Source organism: Prionailurus viverrinus, chromosome D1 (assembly GCF_022837055.1).
Source record: "Prionailurus viverrinus isolate Anna chromosome D1, UM_Priviv_1.0, whole genome shotgun sequence".
Classification (NCBI taxonomy): domain Eukaryota; kingdom Metazoa; phylum Chordata; class Mammalia; order Carnivora; family Felidae; genus Prionailurus; species Prionailurus viverrinus.
The window spans coordinates 79,640,222-79,662,705 of NC_062570.1; positions in this window are offsets into that span (position 1 = coordinate 79,640,222).

The window sequence follows — 22,484 nt, forward strand, 5'->3', positions numbered from 1 at the left end:
TTCCACAGAATGGTTTTGCTACAGCTTAGTCATATAGAAATTGTTCCACAGTTTTCAACTTGGGTATACCTAGCCAGAGGGAAAAAGGATAAATAACGTTTTCCATAATTAGGTTGAATCTTTGAGGAAAATATTACCTTAATCTAAAACAATACTGATACTTTTAGAAAATAGCTTTTCCGCTGCCAACAGAGTTATATTAGTCATTCTATTCTTCAGATTTCAGTAAAAGCTTTAAAATGTTTAAAAGATATTATGACAATGTAAAATTAATGGCAGAAGCATTTTTGTCGAATTCCATATTTGCATTTTTAATTATTACACATCTGCTTATATTTTACCTAAATCCTGAAATGGATTTATTTTTTCTCTGTATCTTTTTGGTTTGGTGTTATTAATAATGATTGTGGAACATTTGCTTTACTTACTTCAAAAGACTGCTGTATCAAAGAACATTGGGTATCATTAAAGAACCTTGAAAAAGCTATAAAAATCTATCAAGCATTATTTCTCTTCTCAGGTCATTAAAGCTGGTTAGCTTCTCCAGCAGGCCATAAAAGAAAGCCATGAATGATTCCCAGTGATTTGTAAATTCTCTTCCTACTTCATGCCTGACCATCACCCTGACACTCAAAACTTATCTTCCCAATGTCAATTCCTGACTACAAACACCCAATTCCCTTTCTGCTACAGACACACATCAAATTATTTGTTCTGAAAATCCCTTTATGAAGTGTTGTTCTTTTTTGTTCTCTTTTTTTATACATTCTGGGAAGGCAAATGGTATTAATATTCATTTAAACAGTCTCTAGAATATTTTTCCAATTGTTTCGAGTAAGAAGTTCCTCACTCTGATGTTAACTGCTGCATTCATTGGCCCAGCACTCTCCAATAAAAGTGGGACAAAGGAGAAATATTCTAATGTCAGGAATTACGCATTTACCAACTTCATAAGAAACTAGAATTAGTACATTCATTACATTCATCCCATCTCTGCCATCATTAGGTCATGTGTTCATTATTTTGTCATCAATTTTATTGAGAAAATGTGAGATACAACAAAATGTACACATTCAAGTGTACTAAATGTGAGTTTAGACAATTATATACACACAAGTATTCACATCCCAAATAGAGACTATTTCTATCACCTCAAAATGTTCCCTCCTTCCCCTTTGCTGTCCATCTCCCACCCACTAAATCAATTACTGATCTGATTTCTATCACTAGTGTCCCCTGTTCTAGAACTTCATATGAGTAAGTACACTTCTTTTCCTCAGCACAATATTTATGTTCAACAAAATGTTTTTGAAATGAAATCATGTTGTTACATGTTGTGATACCTTCATGTTTTTATAAAGAGCATACAGCATTCCATTGTATGAATGTGCCTCAGCTTATGTATCCATTCATCTAATGAGGGAGATGTATTTTGTTTCCATATTAGAGGATTACAAACAAAGCTGTAATATATTTTGTAAAAATATTTTTTGACCCTATGTTTTTATTTCTTTTAGATAAATTAGAACTGCAGGGTCTTATGGTTAGTGTATGGTTAACTCCAAAAGAAACACACTTTTTTCCAAAGAGGTTGTATGATGTTGCACACTCGTAAACAATGTATTAGAAATTCTAATTTATCTATATTCTTGCTAACCTTTTGTACTGTAGTTTAATTTGCATTTCCCCAGTGACTAATGATCTTATTATGTATTTTTGTATATTCTTTTGTAAAATGCACATTCAAATCTTTTGTTATGTTTATTTTGTATTGGTACATTTATCTTTTTTTTTTTTAATTTTTTTTTTAACGTTTTATTTATTTTTGAGACAGAGAGAGACAGAGCATGAACGGGCGAGGGGCAGAGAGAGAGGGAGACACAGAATCGGAAACAGGCTCCAGGCTCTGGGCCATCAGCCCGGAGCCTGACGCGGGGCTCGAACTCACGGACCGCGAGATCGTGACCTGAGCTGAAGTCGGACGCTTAACCGACTGCGCCACCCAGGCGCCCCGGTACATTTATCTTTTTTGATTCACTGAGTTGTAAACTTTATGTATTCTGGATACAAATAATTTGTAAAGTGCATATAATGCCAGTACTTTCTATTGATTTTAATTTTCTTATCAATTACATTTGAAGATAATTTTTAATGAAACAAGTTCTCAATCATCTTTCTTATGTGATTATTAATTTTGTCTGATAATAAATATTTCTATGCTGGTAAATATCTACCCCAAAATCATAAAATTTTCCCATGTTTTTTTCTAGGAATTTAAAATTTTTACCTTTATATTATACATATGATGGATTTGGAATTATCTTTTGTGTATGGTGAAAGATAGGGTTCAAGTTTTATTTCTTCTATATAAATACCTATTTTCTATATTAACATCTATATTAGCAACTTTATTAACACTATTTGTTAAAAAGACTCTTTTCCTGATGTAACTACCTTGGCATTATGCAGTGAATAATTAAGGATGTCCAAAGAAAGGTTTGGCCTTGCCCAGCTTCTGGAGAGTAACTTCTAAAACCATGGAAGGTCCTACCTGTTAAGAATGTCTTGTTTACCTGGGCATCTATGACCATGCCAGATAGTCTACATTAACAATGAGTTTTAGAGTGGAGGCCCATGTGACATCATGTGGTATCATCTATACCTCTGTAGCTACTAAAGAATAAGGTTAGTCACACAAGTGGTTCATCATGCATAATTCACTGAGCTCTAATAAAATTCTTGGACTCCAAGGTTTAGGAAAGCTTGTGTTTGACAATAGTCCATTCCTGGAGAAGTGCTGTCTGTGTGACTACTGAAGAGGGCAATCTGAAGCTCACACCTGGACCTCTACTAGACACTGCCCTGTGTGCCTTTTCCCATTGTTGATTTTAATCTGTATCTTTTCATTATAATAAAACATAATCCTGAATATAACAGCTTTGCTGAATTCTGTGAGTCCTTCTAGCAAATTATGAAACCTGAGGATAGTCTTGGGGATCTCTCAAACCATAGGTACCTTTTTTGAAAACTAATCAATCATGTATGTGGTCAATTGGACTTTATTTTTTCAATGTATATTTGTCTACTTTTAGTTCTCTTTCTTAATTACTGTAAATTTATATAATTCCTTGATACAATTAACTATAAATCTTACATGTTTCCTTCCTAAAAAAAAAAAAATGTTGGCTATTCCAAGTACTTTGCATTTCTGTGGAAATTTTAGAATGAGTCTTTCATTTTATACTAGTAACTCTCCTGGTATGCTGAATGTGATCACGTTAAGTCTAAGAGCAATTCAGAAAGAATTAACATCTTAAAAATATTGAGCTTTTGGGGCGCCTAGGTGGCTCAGTTGGTTGAGTGTACAACTCTTGGTTTAGGCTCAGGTCATGATCCCAGGGATGTGGGCTCCATCCTGAGGTTGGGAGCCCAAGTTGGGCTCTATGCTGAGTGTGGAACATGATGAAAGATCCTCTCTCTCCCTCTGCCCCTCTCCCCTGCTCATGTTCTCTATCTCTAAAATAAAAATATATATATTATATATATATATATATTGACTTTCTTAATCATGAACCTAGATATCTGTTCATTTATTTAATCCCCTCTATTTTCTCTCATTATTGTAGTCTTATCTCTTAATTTCTTATAAATATTTATCTTTCTACAGCATCTATTCCCCAGCACAAAAGTCACCATGAGTGCTTTAGAGCTAGGTATGAATATCATGCTTCTGTTGCCAGAGCAATAGAAGATCTCACTCCTCAGACTAAGGAGAGCCTCTATTTAAATCTGAAATAATTTCTCAATATCAATAGTGATGCTAACCTCCCAGTAACTAAAAAATATTAAATATTAGAAAGAGGAAGAAGAGGGGTGCCTGGGTGGCTCAGTCGTTAAGCGTCTGACTTTTGGTTTCAGCTCAGACCATGATCTCCTCGTTTCATGAGTTCAAACCCTGCATCAGGCTCTGTGCTGGAATCACAAAGCTTGTTTGGGATTCTCTCTCTATCTCCATCTCTCTCTGCCCCTCCCCAATTTGCACTATGTCTCTCTAAAAATAAATAAATAGGGGTGCCTGGGTGGCTTAGTCAGTTGGGCACTGACTTCCGCTCAGGTCATGCTCTCACAGCCTGCGAGTTTGAGCCCTGTGTCAGGCTCCGTGCTGACAGCTCAGAGCCTGGAGTCTGCTTCAGACTCTGTATCCCTCTCTTGCTCTGCCCTTCCCTCACTCATGCACTCTCTCTCTCTCTCAAGAAAGAGAAAAAAAAAAACATTAAAATAAACTTAAAAAAATTAAAAATTTAAAAAGAGAAAGAAGAAGGAAGGGAAGAAAACAATGAAGGAAGAAAATGTGTTTTCTCTGCTAGACTGTATCCCATACAGTATCCTACTCCATGCATCTACATACATTAGAAGCATTCTATAATGATTAAATAAAATCTGAAGTAAAATCACTAGTTAACTTACCACTTTTATCTGCCTTTTATTTGCCATAAACTAGATTTTTAATATATTCAATATTTAAAAGATAAAAGAATTCTATAGTCACAACTTTGATTTATGTAACATTTTAGTGTGGGTTGTAGCAACTCATATAACCTCAAAGCTATGTAAATAGAAAACACATAGGGGTGCCTGGGTGGCTCAGTTGAGCATCCAACTTCAGCTCAAGTCATGATCTCAGTTTGTGGATTTGAGCCCCAGAGCTAAGAGCCTGCTTCAGATCCTCTGCCCCCCCCACCCCTCCCATGTTTGTGCCCTCTCTCTCTCTCTCTCAAAAAAAAAAAAAAAATATATATATATATATATAAAGAAATATATAGAAATATACGTGTGTGTACATATATATATATATGCACACACATGAATAAAGAAAACATATAGAAAACAATTTCAAACACAACTTATACAGTTTTTAAAACATTACATGGCTTTCCAGGTTTTATTTGAATACTGGACAAAAAGCAAGATTTGACTGCCAAAAACACATGTATCTACCTGAAGAGACAATTTATACTAACACTTACAGAAAATTTTGTCAAGGATTCATCAAGTATTTTCAATTGATTTTTTTTAAAATGAAAATAATGTGGAGGTGCCTGGTTGGCTTAGTCAGTAGAACATGTGACTCTCGATCCCAGGGTCATCCCTTAATTAAAGGGTGCTTGGCTGGCTTAGTTGGTAGGCATGCAACTCTTGATCTCAAAAGGGTTGGGAGTTTACTAAAATGAATAAATAACTAATGTTTTAAAATGAAAATGATATATACTTTAAAATCTTTTTAAATTGTTGATTTTTTTAACTTCATAACACATTTTTCTTTTACTCTGCAGCAAAAATTATGTATCTTTCTAATTTTCAGGGTATTTTCGATGTATAAAGGCAAATTCTGTTAACTGTAAATTAACAGCCACCTGACATACTCAGATCCTGTTCCAAAAGTATGAAATTTCATTAATATAAGGCTAATTTAAAAAAAAAAATCTCAAATAAAGTCTACATAGTAAATTCCAAATCAATATCAAACTTATGTTCTTTGTTGTGCTCTTAACTTCTTTATAGGTGAATAGATAAATCTGTTTATGAAAAATTACAGCAAACAGAAGACTGTAGAGAAAAATGGAGTAGAAGTTATTATCATTCCTCCTTTAAGTATCTATTCTTTTCAATAACAGCAGCATGAGGGAAAAGATGATGTGATGTGGTTTTACATGTGTGTGTGTGTGTGTGTGTGTGTGTGTGTGTGTTATTTTGACACATTTCTGGTAACGTACTTATAAATGGTAAAATTAAATGTAAAAATTTTTGTGTCATGGCAAAATGTCCCATTGAGAGCATCCATCGCAGAAGGGTCACTAAAAAGCCATATAGACAAAATTATTTGGCCAATTGAAGTCAATTGCTTTCTTTCATCAACCACCTAAAACTGATACAACTGGTACATTAATGGATTAACTGCTGTCACATGTATGGAGGCTTATTTATAGGCCCGACTACATGGATCCCTACTTATGAAGGTAGCTTTAGCTACTGTTGTTAACAACTGCCAGCAACACAACCAAATCTAAGTTCCTAATACAATATCATCCTTCAAGAATATCAATTGGCCACTTTATAGTAAATTGACTTCAGGTGACACTTTACACCCTGGAAGAGGCTACAATTCATTCTGACAGAGACAGACACAAAATCCAATTATGGCTTTATCTTCTCTGCCTTTTCTGTTATGGTATCAACCAGCACCACCATCTGAGGGCTTAGAGAACATCTGATCCATAAGCATGAGATACCATATAGCATCATATTAAACAAAGGCACCCACAACAAATAGTAAGTAATATGCAAGAGTAGGTATATAATCATATGACTTACTGATCATATCACCTATCCTATAACCTAGAGTCTGCCAACATTAAAGGTTTATCAAAATGCCTGTTGAAGGCAAAGCAGAAGTACCAGTTTAGAATAAACTCCTGGATAGAATGCTGAATCCTTAAAGATTCAGTAAACAACTTAAGCCAACAAATTTTATGCAGTTCTGTGTCTCCAACAAATATACAGCATAGGAACCAAAATGGAAACAGGCGTGGCCCCCCTTAACTTAAATCCCAGTAGCTTATTTGGAGAATGTGTGGTTTCTCTTCCTGTAGCTCTGCATTCTGTAAGTTTCTCAAGCTTCTATTTCTCAAAAGGGAAATACTTCTTCCAGGGGAAAAACAAGAGACCCACTGAACTATAAACTGCAGTTATGGCTCCAATACCTCAGGGCTCTTTGGCCAGGAAATCATCAGGGGGGAAAAAAAAAAGAATTTTTCTCTCACTGGGGAGTTGAGCCACTAATACACACTACAGGCTGAGAAAAATATGTAGTGGTACCCAGGTGACCCATCAGATGTCTCTTGGTATCCCCTTGTTCATTTTTATAGTAAATGACAAGAGAAGCAAGTGTGTCATGATAAAGTTATGGTGATATGGAATTTGGGTCCCTAATGGATGACTCCGGAGCATGACAAAACATAAGCCACAAAACCATTGGAGGTGCTATTCTCATTTAATGTACAATGGAGGGAGATGATGCATATCATTTGCGTCCCCAATACTAGCCACAGTGAAAGAGCCTGCACTTCGTCTCTCTTTTATCCTCTAAGTTTTTTCCAGGAAAGGAGGCCCACTGGAATACTGGAAGAGCTGTGTCCAGAAATTAATTAAAGTACTCGCATCCATGAAGTACAGCCAGATGAACACTAAACCATCCTGCACACCTAGAAAACTGCTTTGAGAATTCACACAACAATCTGCACAACCTAAACCACAGAACTCAGCAGGTATGCGGCACAGAGAGGTGAACCGGGGGAGAGAGAAGCTGCAGAGGGCAGGGAGCTGATTTTCTTGCGGAGAGAGGACAGAGACAGGGGAGAGAGTATGGGAAAAGCACTCCCCCCTGCAAAAGCAGCTGGAGAGAAAGTGGAAGAGTGGAAACAGCCGCAGGGAGATGCCATCTGGTGTCAGATGTGTGTTATGACTTACCATAATCCCTGAAATGCTGCTGCTACACGATGGCGTGAACATTTTCTGGGGACGGGCTGGCATCCAGCCACAGTCTCTGGGCCTTGGCAGCAGCACGGTCCCTCAAACATTCCTGGGTGTGGCCGGAACCGGCCATTGCTCGGTGATACTCTCCCCCAGAAGGTCTGAGAGGCACAAAGCCACAGTCCCTCAAAAGTGAAGGGGCGGGAAACACAGCCGCATCTGGGATAAAAGTCAGGAGGAAGGTGCCGCCTGGAAACCTGACGGCTTGGCCACCGTCGGTATAAAAGCAGGGAATGGAAGGAAGCCGGAGACGAAGGACAGGTGCAGAGTTACTGATTGGGAAGAAGAGACTTCGGGTACTAGAGACTAGGAGCTGGGGGACGCCATTTTCACCCCTCTTGCACATGCGCATACACACCTTCAGGCGCCTTAAAAATCCACCCCATTAAGCTAAGCAGCGCCATCTAGGGGAGAAGGGGGCTGTTACACTAAGCCCTGCCCAATTGAGCCAACAACACTCTTCAGGAACACCACAAGTCTCTCTGCCTGCTTAGTTTACAGACTACAAAGTGCTACGTAGTTTGACTTCTAGGGGAAAACGATGTAATTTCTATCGTATTTCAATGTTTGCTGGTCTATTCAATTTTCTTTTATTTATTTTTTTTACTTTTTCATTTATTTTCTTTTTCTTGAATACAGAAAGAGAAAAAAGTTTATTTTTATTTTCAATTTTATTAAAAATATTTTCTTTAAAAATATTTTCTTTATTTTTTAGTATATTTTATACTTTATTGTAAATTTTTCAAATTCTATTTTACTTCCATCATTTCATTCTATTCTATTTCATTGTATTCATTTTTTCAAATTTTCAAACGTTTTCCTTTTGTTTTTTCTTTTCTCCCCCCCCCCCACCTTTTTTCTTAATCTATCAAGCTCCTTCCAACAACCAGAACAAAACACACCTAGGATCTAGCATCATTTATTTGATTTGTGTGTGTGTGGTGTTTTTATTTTTTTTATTTTAATTTTTTAACTTATTAATTTCTATTTTTCCTTCAAAATGATGAAATGAAGGAATTCACCCCAAAAGAAAGAGCAGGAAGAAACAACAGCAAGGGACTTCATCAACAGAGACACAAACAAGATGTCTGAACCAGAATTTGGAAACATGATAATAAGAATAATAGCTGGGGTCAAAAATAGTTTAGAATCCCTTTCTGCAGAGATAAAAGAAGTAAAAAGATAGTCAGGATGAAATAAAAAATGCTATAACTGAGCTACAATCTCAAATGGAGGCTACGGTGGCAAGGATAGATGAGGCAGAGAGGGAGTCAGTGATATAGAGGACAAACATATAGAGAATAATGAAGCAGGAAAAAAAAAAGGGAGACTAAGGCAAAAGAGCACGATTTAAGAATTAGATAAATCAGTGACCCATTAAAAAGGAATAGCATCAGAATCATAGGGGTTGCAGAAGATGAAAACAGAGAAAAAGGGGTAGAAGAAGACAGAGAAAAGGGGTCTTTCCTGGGGAAAGATACAGACATCAAAATCCAGGAAGCACAGAGGACTCCCATTAGATTCAACAAAAACTGCCCATCAACAAGGCATATCATAGTCAAATTCACAAAATATTCAGGCAAGGAGAGAATCATGAAAGCAGCAAGGGAAAAATAGTCCTTAACCTACAAGGAAAGACAGATCAGGTTTGCAGCAGAACTATCCACAGAAACTTGGCAGGCCAGAAAGGAGTGGCGGGATATATTCAGTGTGCGGAATCAGAAAAAATATGCAGCCAAGAATTCTTCAAAATAGAAGGAGAGATAAAAGGTTTCCCAGACAAACAAAAATTAAAGGAGTTCATGACCACTAAACCAGCCCTGCAAGAAATTTTAAGGGGAACTCTCTGAGGGGAGAAAAGCCAAAAAACAAAAAACAAAACAAAACAAAAAAGCAACAAAGACTAGAAAGGACCAGAGAACACCACCAGAAACTCCAACTCTACAAGCATCGTAATGGCAATAAATTCATACCTTTCAGTACTCACCCTAACGTCAATGGACTCAATGGTCCAATCAAAAGACATAGGGTAACAGAATGGATAAGAAAACAAGATCCATCTATGTGCTGTTTACAAGAGACCCACTTTAGACCTAAAGACACCTTCAGATTGAAAGTAAGGGGATTGAGAACCACCTATCATGCTAATGGTTGACAAAAGAAAGCCAGAGTAGCCATACTTACATCAGACCATCTAGACTTAAGTAAAGACTTGAACAAGAGATGAAGAAGGGTATTATATCATAATTAAGGGGTCCATCCACCAAGAAGACCTAACAATTGTAAACATTTATGCCCCAAAGGTGAAGCACCCAAATATATAAATCACTTAATCACAAACATAAAGAAAATTATTGATAATAATACCATAATAGTAGAGGACTTCAATACTCCACTTACAACAATGGACATATCATCTAAACAGAAAATCGACAAAGAAACAATGGCTTTGAATGACACACTGGACCAGAAGGACTTAACAGATATATTCAGAACATTTATATTACAGCAGTAGAATATACATTCTTCTCCAGTGCACATGGAATGTTCTCCAGAATAGATCACATACTGGGACACAAATCAGCCCTCAACAAGTACAAAAAGATTGAGATCATACCATGTATACTGTCAGAACACAATGCTATGAAACTTGAAATCAACCACAAGAAAAAAATTTGGAAAGATAACAAATACTTGGAGACAAAGAATATCCTACTAAAGAATGAATGGGCTAACCAAGAAGTTAAAGAGGAAATTAAAAAGTACATGGAGTCCAATGAAAATGATAACACCACTGCCCAAAACCTCTGGAATGCAGCCAAGGTAGTCATAAGAGGAAACTATATATAGCAAATCAGGCCTTCCTAAAGAAGAAAGAGAGGTCTCAGATACACAACCTAACCTTACACTTTAAGAGCTAGAAAAGGAACAGCAAATAAAACCCAAGACCAGCAGAAGACAGGAAAAAATAAAGATTAGAGCAGAAATCAATGCTATCAAAACCAAAACAAAAAACAACAACAACAACAACAAAACAGTAGAACAGATCAATGAAACCAGAAGTTGTTTCTTTGAAAAAATTAACAAAATTGATAAACCACTAGCCAGTTTGATAAATTAAAAAAAAAAAAGGAAAGGAAAGGACCCAAATAAATAAAATCAAGAATGAAAGAAGAGAGATCACAACCAACACAGCAGAAATAAAAACAATAATAAGAGAATATTATGGGCAATTATATGCCAATAAAATGGCCAATCTGGAAGAAATGGACAAATTCCTAGAAACATATACACTACCAAAACTGAAACAGGAAGAAATAGAAAATTTGAACAGACCCAAAACCAGTAAAGAAATCGAATTAGTAATCAAAAATCTCCCAAAAAACACAAAAGCCAAGGGCCTGATGGCTTTCCAGGGAAATTCCACCAAATATTTAAGGAAGAGTTAATACCTATTCTCTTGAAACTGTTCCAAAAAATAGAAATGGAAGGAAAACTTCCAAACTCTTTCTATGAAGCCAGCATTACCTTGATTCCAAAACCAGACAAAGACCCCAGTAAAAAGGAAAACTATAGACCAATTTCTCTGATGAACATGGATACAAAAATTATCAGCAAGATATTAGCCAACTGGATCCAACACTACATTAAAAAATTATTTACCACGACCAAGTGGGATTTACACCTGGGATGCAGGGGTGGTTCAATATCTGCAAAATAATTAACGTAATTCATCACATCAATAAAATAAAGGACAAGAACCACATGATCCTCTCAAAAATGCAGAGAAAGCATTTGACAAACTACAGCGCCCTTTCTTGATAAAACCCCTCAAGAAAGTAGGGATAGAAGGAGCATAACTCGAGATCATAAAAGCCATATACGAACGACCCAATGCTAATATTATCCTCAATGGGGAAAAACTGAGAGCTTTCCTCCTAAGGAATATCCACTCTTGACACTGTTATTCAACATAATATTGGGCATCCAAATCGGCCAAGAGGATGTCATATTCACTCTTTGCAGATGATGTGATACTCTATGTGGAAAACCCAAAGATTCCACCAAAAAACTGCTAGAACTAATTCATGAATTCAGCAAAGTGGCAGGATATAAAATCAATGCACAGAAATCAGCTGCATTCTTATACACCAATAATGAGCAGCAGAAAGAAAAATCAAGGAATTGATCCCATTTAAAATTGCACCAAAACCATAAAACACCTAGCAATAAATCTAATCAAAGAGGTGGAAAAATCTATACACTGAAAACTATAGAAAGGTTATGGAATAAATTGAAGAAGACACACACACAATAAAGGAAAAATATTCCATGCTCCTACATAGGAAGAACAAATATTGTTAAAATGTCAATACTACCAAAGCAGTCTACATATTCAATGCAATCCCTATCAAAATAACACCAGCATTCTTCACAGAGCTAGAACAAACATTCTAAAATTTGTATGGAACCACAAAAGACCTTGAATAGCCAAAGCAATCTTGAAAAAGAAAACCAAAGCAGGAGGCATCACAATTCCGGAATTCAAGCTGTATTACTAAGCTGTAATCATCAAGACAGTATGGTCCTGGCACAAAAACAGACACTCAGATCAATGGAACAGAATACAGAACCCAGCAATGGACCCACAAATGTATGGCCAACTAATCTTTGACAAAGCAAGGAAGAATATCCAATGGAATAAAGACAGTCTCTTCAGCAAATGGTGCTGGGAAAACTGGATGGCAACATGCATAAAAATGAACCTGGACCACTTTCTGACACTATCCACAAAAATAAACTCAAAATGGATGAAAGACCTAAATGTAAGACAGGAAGAGTAAAAATCCTCGAGGAGTAAGCAAGCAAAAACCTCTTTGACCTTGGCCCCAGCAACTTCTTACTCAGCACGTCTCTGGAGGCAAGGGAAACAAAAGCAAAAATGAACTATTAATTGGGAATTCATCAAAATAAAAAGCTTCTGCACAGGGAAGGAAACAATCAGCAAAACTAAAAGGCAAGCAACAGAATGGGAGAAGATATTTGCAAATGACTTATCAGATAAAAGGTTAGTATCCAAAATCTATAAAGAACTTATCAAACTCAACACCCAAAAAACAAAAAAAAATCCAGTGAAGAAATGGCCAAAAGACATGAATAGACACTTCTCCAAAGAAAACATCCAGATGGCCAACCGACACATGAAAAAAATGCTCATCACTCATCCTCAGGGAAATACAAAGCAAAACCACAGTGAGATGCTCCCTCACACCTATCAGAATGCCTAACATTAACAACTTAGCCAACAATAGATGTTGGGGAGGATGTGGAGAGAGAAGATCTCTTTTGCACTGCTGGTGGAAATGCAAACTGGTGCAGCCACTCTGGAAAACAGTATGGAGTTTCCTCAAATATTAAAAATAGAACTACCCTACGAACCAGCAATTGCACTACTAAGTATTCATCCAAGGGATATAGGTATGTTGTTTCAAAGAGGCACATGCACCCCAATGTTTACAGGAGCACTATCAACAATAGCCAAAGTATGGAAAGAGCCCATATGTCCATCAATGGATGAATGGTTAAGGAAGAAGTGGTGTATATATATATATATATATATATATATATATATATATATATATATACAATGGAGTATTACTCGGCAAGAAAAATAATGAAATCTTGCCATTTGCAACTATGCGGATGGAGCTAGAGTGTATTATTCTAAGAAAAATTAGTCAGAGAAATACAAATATCATGTCACTTCACTCATATGAGGTCTTTAAGATACAAAACAGATGAACATAAGGGAAGCAAAAAGAATATAAAAACAGGGAGGGGGACAAAACATAAGAGACTCTTAAATAACGGAAAACACACAGAGGGTTACAGGAGGTGTTGTGGGAGGGGAGATGGTCTAAATGGGTAAGAGGCATTAAGAAATCTACTCCTGAAATCATTGTTGCACTATATGCTAACTAACTTGGATGTAAATTAAAAAAAAGAAATTAAAGTAGATTTCAATGATTCAAAGGTTTACTGTGATAGTGGGATATACTGCCCATATTCCTCTTCAGGAATGAACAATTTGTAATCCCAGCTGTTGGAAATTCAGCTGAGTAAACTTTAGTTCCCAGTCCATTTTAAAAAGCCCCAACTTAGGGCTCCTGGGTGGCTTAACCAATGCTTAACTGACTGACTTCAGCTCATGTCATGGTCTCGCATTCATGGATTGGAGCCCCGCATCAAGGCTCTTTGATGACAGATCAGAGCCTGGAGCTTTGTTTCAGATTCTGTGTCTCCCTCTCTCTCTGCCCCTTTCTCTCTCTCTCTCTCTCTCTCTCTCTCTCTCAAAAATGAATAAACATTAAAAAAAAATACCCCAACTGAAGACAGCTATCTTTCTTGGGAAGAAAGACATATACCTTCTTGGGAAGTATGCATTTATCTGTTTGATGGAAGAATATAAAATTCTGGGGCTCTTTGTCCCATCTCAGGATAATTCTAAAGTGTTATCTCAGATTTAGAGCTCTCTGCGGAATAAACTGAATCCTTCTTTGTAATCAAGCTTCTTCTCTGCCCAATTCTTCTCCCTTTCCCTTCCACAACAGTTGATCTCAAGAGTATTCCCTAATAAACCTCATTTTCACTAATCTCCATATCTGACTCTGCTTCCCAGGAAACCCAACCTGGAACATGATCTCATAGGTGCTAAGATGCTGGTTTAAGGTACATAATAAAAATTCAAAAATGTTATTCATTTGAGTTCCTTTCATGAGTATTACAATAAATATATCATAAGTAACAATATGCTTTTTGACTCACATATATGCTATTTGAATTATAATTTAAAGGTTTAATTAAACCAAGACTCTAATTCAAATAAACTTCGGAAGACAATGTTGTAACTATGTTGGCTATAAATCCATAGTGCAAACAAATCTATTTTAACATTGGCTGATTTAGTCACCCATTTAATCTATTTAATGATACCAACAATTTTTATGAAAAACTACATCTTTTTGTGATACAATATATCAAATAGTTTTTGGCACTTGGTTTATGATCATCTTTTTATTGAAAATCCTGATGGATATTAATTATAAAGATAAATAATTTAAAAATAACTTCAGAAAATGTGATATAATAAATAATATTGGAAAAACATTACCAAGCTAGATTTGCTACAATTGCTCTACTAATTTTATAATAAGGCTACTTAAAATAAAAGTTAAATTGCTTTATTCTAGTTTAAGTAAGATCTGTAAAAACATTTCTAAAGTAATGGCCTTTTAAGTGTGTTCCATAAAGTAAAATTTGCATAAGATATATTATCATTAAAGAGAGACAAAACATTTGCACTTAAATAAATTCTGAAATAAGGGAATATTAAATCCCATCTTGGATAATCACAGTTCACATGAATGTATTAGATCTTTTAAAGTAGAAACCAATGAAATCTGAACTGTAAACCTGTGATTTTTCCAACATAATTGATATTAATTCAGTAACTTCAGGCCATCCATTTATATTTTTATAAGTCATGAGTATTTTTATAAATCACTGTGTAGTGAGCACCTACTGTGTACAAGGAAGGTTGGCTACAAAAGGATATAAGATTAAAAGTTTGGGCCTATCTGGAGCTTGACTCAAGGGAAGAAAAGAGAAGATAAATATTCAAGTAAAATCATTAGAGTAGGTTTATATACTATTAAGAAAATTAAAAATGAGTGGCACCTGGGAGGCTCAGCTGGTTAAGCATGCAACTCTTGATGTCAACTCAGGTCATGTTCCCACAGTTCATGAGGTGGAGCCCAATGTTGGGCTCTGCGCTGACAGCACAGAGCCTGCTTGGGATTCTCTCTCTCTCTCTCTCTCTCTCTCTCTCTCTCTCTCTCTCTCTCTCTCTTTCTGCCCCTCCCCCACTCATGCTCTCCATCCCTCCTCTCTCTCTCTCAAAATAAATAAATTAATTAAAAAAAAAGAAAATTAAAAAAACATTAAAATATAACTAATAAAATGGAAATAATAAATATGTATAAAATCATGATTCACACCTTCATATACTTACTTGGTATACTTGCCTTCATAACTTAAAATGAAGTACATTTCAGAGATACAACGAACTTTTAGTTATTAATTTTATTTAGACAGAGAATATTTTTTGAACGTCCTATTTCTGAATACCTTGCTTCTTGTAAGCGTGAAACAAAGGTAGAATATCAGTTTTGCTGCCTCAAAATATTGTAAGAAGGAAAAATTCCAGAAAGATTAACATCCATGATCAATCAACTTTAGATGATTTCTTTTTTCCTATAAGTACTTTCTATGATGATGTCATCTGGCTTCAGTTTGGATTTACGTACAACATGAATTTTAATCCCCAGCTGTTTGTCCTCTTGCCACAAGATATATTTGGTGTACCTATAGAATTTAGTGTTGGATAAATACTATCCCCCTTTGGAAACTGGCATCCTTCCTCCTTTTCAATAATGAGAACTCTGCAATGTGTCACATGTTCTCTTTCACACAGGCAGTCAAAAAGCTCAATCAGATTTTTAAAGCCCAGTTTCAGTATTGATGTTAACTCTTCTGAATAAAAAATCCCATTATCAATATTTCACTGACCTGTTGCCTCTCTAGTTTCTTTCTTTCTTTTTTTTAATTATTAGATATTTCAATCATACAGAAATGAGGCGAAAAGAATATAACAAACAATATAATTAAACAGATATCAAAAATGTTCCTACTAAATTCTCATCTTAAGTCCTAAGAAAGCACACAATTAGATACTGCTTCACAGCCCATCTCATCCTTCTCACACCCTCACTAGAGGGCAACCAGTGATTTGAAGTTTGTGTGCATTGCTCAACTCCACAAAGTATCACTAGACAACCTCTTAATAAGGCAACATGTATTTTATTTAAACTCAATGCAGTAATGGAAAATATTACCTTGACGGAGGATATTTGTAAGTCGTAGGGTTAGGTTGCAAGTGGTTTATGGTTTGTCTTTCAGGTAAGGACATTTATTATAATTGTAAAAAGTTTGCAATCTTGGAGTTTGGGAGATGTACACAGTAAGTTGATGGTCTTGAAATGAGTCTTAGTAGGTACAGCATTTGATATGTAAGTTATTTGCCCAGATGAGCAGATAAATTTCTCTGATAAATTGATTTGTAGAAATTTTCTTGAAGTAAACAATGAAATTTTTTTATGGGCTTAGTCTTAATGATGCCAGGCAAATGTTTCCTAGAACTTAAGTCACTATGACAGAGATCTTCTATACTATAGATTGATGCAGATGGGTATTTTAGTACTGTGTGTATATGTATGTGTGTTTTGTATGTAAACTATTATGTATATTTCCATGAATAATCTGCTTTTTATCAAAACTAAGGCACTAACAACATGCTATTGGCTATAAGATTCAGAGATATCCCTATTAAAAATGTGCATTTTAGTATTATTCAAAACTGGATATTATAGGGGCGCCTGGGTGGCGCAGTCGGTTAAGCGTCCGACTTCAGCCAGGTCACGATCTCGCGGTCCATGAGTTCGAGCCCCGCGTCAGGCTCTGGGCTGATGGCTCAGAGCCTGGAGCCTGTTTCCGATTCTGTGTCTCCCTCTCTCTCTGCCCCTCCCCCGTTCATGCTCTGTCTCTCTCTGTCCCAAAAAATAAATAAACATTGAAAAAAAAAATTAAAAAAAAAACAAACTGGATATTATATATTTTTGTGAATTCAAAAATTTTTGTGAATGACATCATGCGTTCCCTACCATTTCTCCATTGCATATATTTTAGTTAACTTTATGCTTAGAGATACAGTGATATATATACATGTGATGTAATATCTTCATTTCAATTCATGTATTTTTTTGCATGAACCTATCAGCTTATTGATTCATTTTTTATTTATAGAGAATCAGAGGGTTGTTAGCATTTTTTATTTATTGTCCCTATTTCCTTAAACTCATATGCAAGATTTGTTACTAAAAATAGTACCAGATTTAAGTTAAAATTTCTAATTGCTTGCCATTTTATACTATTCAGACATCATCCAGAGAGTAGGTACAATTTGGCTTTTCTGTATATTATGCACTTCTGTGACAAAACTAGTCCTACCAATTCACTTTCTCATATACTAGATATACCTAAGTTTTCCATTTTCCTACATTCATATAAACACTTAATGTTATCAGTTTTATTGATATTTGCCAATCTGTTTGTATAAAATCATATCTCAATATGACTTCAATTTACTTTTCCATTCTTACAGGGGAAGTGAATACCCTTTTGTATGTTTACTGATTAATCGAGTTTCTTCATCTTCATATCCTTTACCCATTTCCCTTTCTTTATTATGAACTCAGCTCTACATTTAAAGAGACTGTAGGGGTGCCTGGATCGCCCAGTCGGTTGAATGTCCAACTCTTGACTGCAGGTCATGATCTCGTGGTTTGTGGGTTCAAGCCCCACATTGGGCTCTATAATGATAGTGCAGAGCCTGCTTGGGATTCTCTCTCCTCCTCTCTCTATGAGCCTCCACTGCTTGTGCACATGTACTTTCTCTCTCAAAATAAATAAACTTAAGAAAATAAGAAACAAAAATAAAGAGACTGTAACATGTTATCCAGCATTTATAGAAGGTTGCAGCAGAAGAAATTTCGTCATACAAGTCTGTCATATTTCTATAACTGGACTTTTGCTCTCCTTTATTACCCTTGTCCTGTAGAACATTGTTACACATCCTAGTTTCAAAAGATAGAAAATAGTAATTCTAGAATATATAAAAGAGTGTCAGTAGCACATGGGAATTACATAATATTATTTTGGTTATGTTTTTTTTGTCAGCCAAGTGTAAATTTCTAATCTCAAAAATAAAGAAACATAGTTTGCAGATCAGTAATTACCAAGAGTAATTTGCAGAATAAGACTTTCCACAAGTATACCCACTACACAGTGCTATTTTGATTATGGATTTTGATCCCAGATGATACAGTTTGAACACAAAGTGTGTTATTGAAAATGGTATCTCAAAACAAAGAAATTTAGCCTATGCAATATTTTTTCAATGTTGATTAATTTTTTTGAGAGAGACAGAGTATGAGCAGAGGAGGGGCAGAGAGGGAGGGAGACAGAATCTGAAGCAGGCTCCAGGCTCCAAGCTGTCAGCACACAGCCTGACATAGGGCTCGAATCCACAAGCCACTGGATCATGACCTGAGCAGAAATTGGATGCTTAACCAACTAAGCCACCCAAACACCCCAAGAATGCTTATCTTGAATACAAGTTGGTTTTGTTTTGTTTTGTTTTTTAACTCTGCTAGAAAATGGAAAATAAATAAGTAAAATACTACATTATTTATTTAATTTGTATGCATACATTTTAAATCTTTGATTTTATTAATTCATTATCCTTTATTTCAAGAAAAAGTTTTCATCTATACAATTCTGTAGCTAAAATTACCTGAGCTGAAGTCAGACACTTAACTGACTGAGCCACCTAACCAACTAAGCCACCCAGGCACTCTGAAAATTAGCCCATCTAGGTCTCTCTTAAGAACTCAGCACTGATCTGTGTTTTGATCCACCAGAATTTATGGGAAAGAAACCTTCAACCTTCACACTTAGAGATACATAAACAAACAACCACATATAAGAGCCCAATTATACTTTAAAATTACAGACATGAAAGAAATATACAAGTGGAAATTCAATGGAAGTTTCATTTACAATGAACAAATTATTTGCACATACAAAAAAAATTCCCTTTTTTATCCAAAGTTATTGATAAGTATAAATTAGATATGAAAATCACTTCCATAAAACATGTTCCATGTTTATCTTAATTTTACATATTAGAAAAGTTTTACTATATATACATATATAATACATATAATATAGATTTATATTTAATTTTATGTGAAGAAATAGCTATTAAAAACAAAAAAAAACACCTTTCTGCTTTTGATTTGATTGACTCTATCCGCATTTCACCTGTAGAATAATTTTCTTATTAAAAATCCAATGATACAACAATCATTCATCACTGTATCTTAGGGGTAGAAAGAAACCAAAAACAACAACAACAACAACAAAAACAGACAAAAATCTTCACTATTACAAATTGAAAATTTTGTACATTGAAGATTTTCAGTGGTAATACTCCCATATTTGAATACATTTTCTAAAAGTTAACATTTTTGAAGTGATGTGGAGAACAAGGCAAAAGAAATGTAGATAAAATTAAATTTCCTTATAACCTGCAGCCCATAGACAAATACTTGAGATTGGCAGAGGATGACCTTCCTCCAGGAATTCCCAACTGTCCTAATGTTAATGCTTCGCTAGAGAGAAAAGCAACCTTAGCTTGACGACAGCCAGGTCTCCAGAATCCTGAATCTTCTTTAGCATATGAGAAAGATTTTGGAAACTTTCCTGTGCCTTTACCTCCTCCATGTCCAAAGTATATAATCAGCTGCTCCTCACAATCCCAGTCAGCTCTTTCTGCCTAAGTATCCTATCTCTGTGCTATAATAAAAATACCTTTTTGCACTGAAAATGTCTCCAGAATTCTTTCTGGGCCATTGGCTCCAAACCTCAACACTTCAAAAAACATCATTTTGGTGCCCAGAAAGTGGCCTGAGTCTTCTCGTATGGACTCTGAGCCTCGGTGCAAACTTGATGAGTAATTCCTCTCCCTTCCCTTTACTTTAATTTCAGGGGCTTTTCAAGGAGTATGGTCTTATTGGAACACTTTCATGCTGATTGCTCAGCTCAGGCTGCAGTCCTCATGACTACTCTACAGGGAGAAGAAAGCTTGCCTTTTGGCTGGAAGTTAGTACCATGTCAGGAATAGTAATAAGATTCAGAAATTTGATGTCCTCTCTTTTATTCCTGTCCTTATAAAAGTTGTCTGTCTTGGGCATGGGACAGCCACCTATGTGACCAGGATGACTGCCAGTATTAAGACTCCCAAATGAGGTTCCCTCCTCATTGATCTAATGTGATCCCCTCCACATCCCTGGTCTAACAGTTTCTGGCTCAAGACCTTTACTCGGAGCTGGCCAAAAACCAGTACCCAATTGAATTAAAACCCAACCAAGGCCGTTTCCTAGGGAAGTTGGCTGTAAAACACTACATGTGTTGGAATGTCACTTGGATTTCTATCTTTACTGTTTTCTATCAATGTGCCCTACTGATTACTTAAACTACAAAATTGGATAATTTCCCCTTGTAAAAGTTTTCTAATGTTTTCCATGGGTTAAAAACGGTTGGTTCTTCATGGCATGGCCTTCATGGCAAAGCCAGGCATTTCAGGGCTTTCACCAGCACCCATCTGTATGCAATGGGAAAGTACAGGAACACTAGCATCCCTCCTACAGGGCCTTTACGGTGGGATGGTGATCAACAGTGATTTCATTTGAGGGACCTCTCTGGTTGCTTTTGACACCTGGAGCCTCTAACATATCCTTCATGGGACACCACTAGGGAGTTGGGGGAGATTTGGGGGAATGTACCTTTTCTAAGAGACTTCTTCTTCAGTTCCCAAGGACTATCCTTTGGGATGCCTTTTAATCCACTGGAAACAATTCAGATTGTAAAATTGAAATAGAATTGATATTCTGTAACACTGCATGGCCTCAGTATGATCCATCAGTTAGATCTCTTCTGCAGGAAACAGGGCAAATGGACAGAAGTACCCCATGTCCATCCCTGTATGGCCCTAAATCAGTACTCTGGCCTAAGGGTCTTTGCAGAATGTATTTGGCTAGTAAACTACCTGCTGATATATTGGATGTTAATTGTCCAAACAGGCCTCCTTTGAATAAACCCAGGTTGTTGGATGAAACACTGGCCTTTCCAAACAAAGGGGATACTCTCTCTCTCTCTCTCTCTCTGTCTCTCTCTCTCTCTCTCTCTCCCTTTCCTAATAGACCCTAATAGCTAGTTACTCTAGCTATTTGTGGGGGATTTTCCCTCATTCATTTCCCAAGCTAATGGCTATGATAATTTGAAGCAATTGTCTTTGATAAGTCTACTTCACAATGGGAACTTTAAGGAATATTCCCAAGCAGCTGCCAAAACCCCTTTTGTTTTGGGGACATACCCTGTCCTCTCTGGCCTGACATAAACTGCCTATTTACACTTTAGTGGAAAGAAAACCTGTCCTTTTATCCATCTAAACATGGGCTTTAGGACCTGGAGACCTCCTTCTCTGTCCTCTGGAGTTTTATCTGTCTCCAACCTTACTGGTGGACCCTCACCTCTTCAGTCTTCCCCTCCCACTCCTCCTGTTTCTGCACCACCTCAGGTGTGTCCTGCATAACTGGATCCTATAAGATCTCGGTGCCTCAGGCACCATTAGCTGCTCTTCCTCCCCTCACTGTCTAGGAGTCCAGAGCACTCCTTTGGACTTATACCACCCACTTCAGATTTTCCCTCCAGTGTCCCAGGAAAAAATTAACAATGGGGAACAAATCAATTGACTTATAAACGGATGCAGGTGGAATAAATTTGCTTTTTAAGCTAATTTCAGTTTGTTGGGTTTAATTAAGATAGACGTGTCTTTAGAGTTACCATAGTAGTAAATATGAAACTTTTATTCTGCCAAGGTTTACTGAAGGTCAAATATACTCATGATCTCTGCTCTGATTTGTCAGTCATCAAAAAGAATTTAAAATGATGGTTATTTTGTCTGTCTCAAAGTCTTCATGGGTAATTGTTAAGATAGGTTTCTAAGTCTTTGGTAACATGAAACTTTATAAAGTTTTGCTTGGATGATAAAATGGGTTTGAATTCATTGGACACCTAGGCCTTTTCTAAATAGGATGGAACACTGAAGCATTAATTACTGAACATATGTGTGTGCTTCTTATTACAGAGAAGCT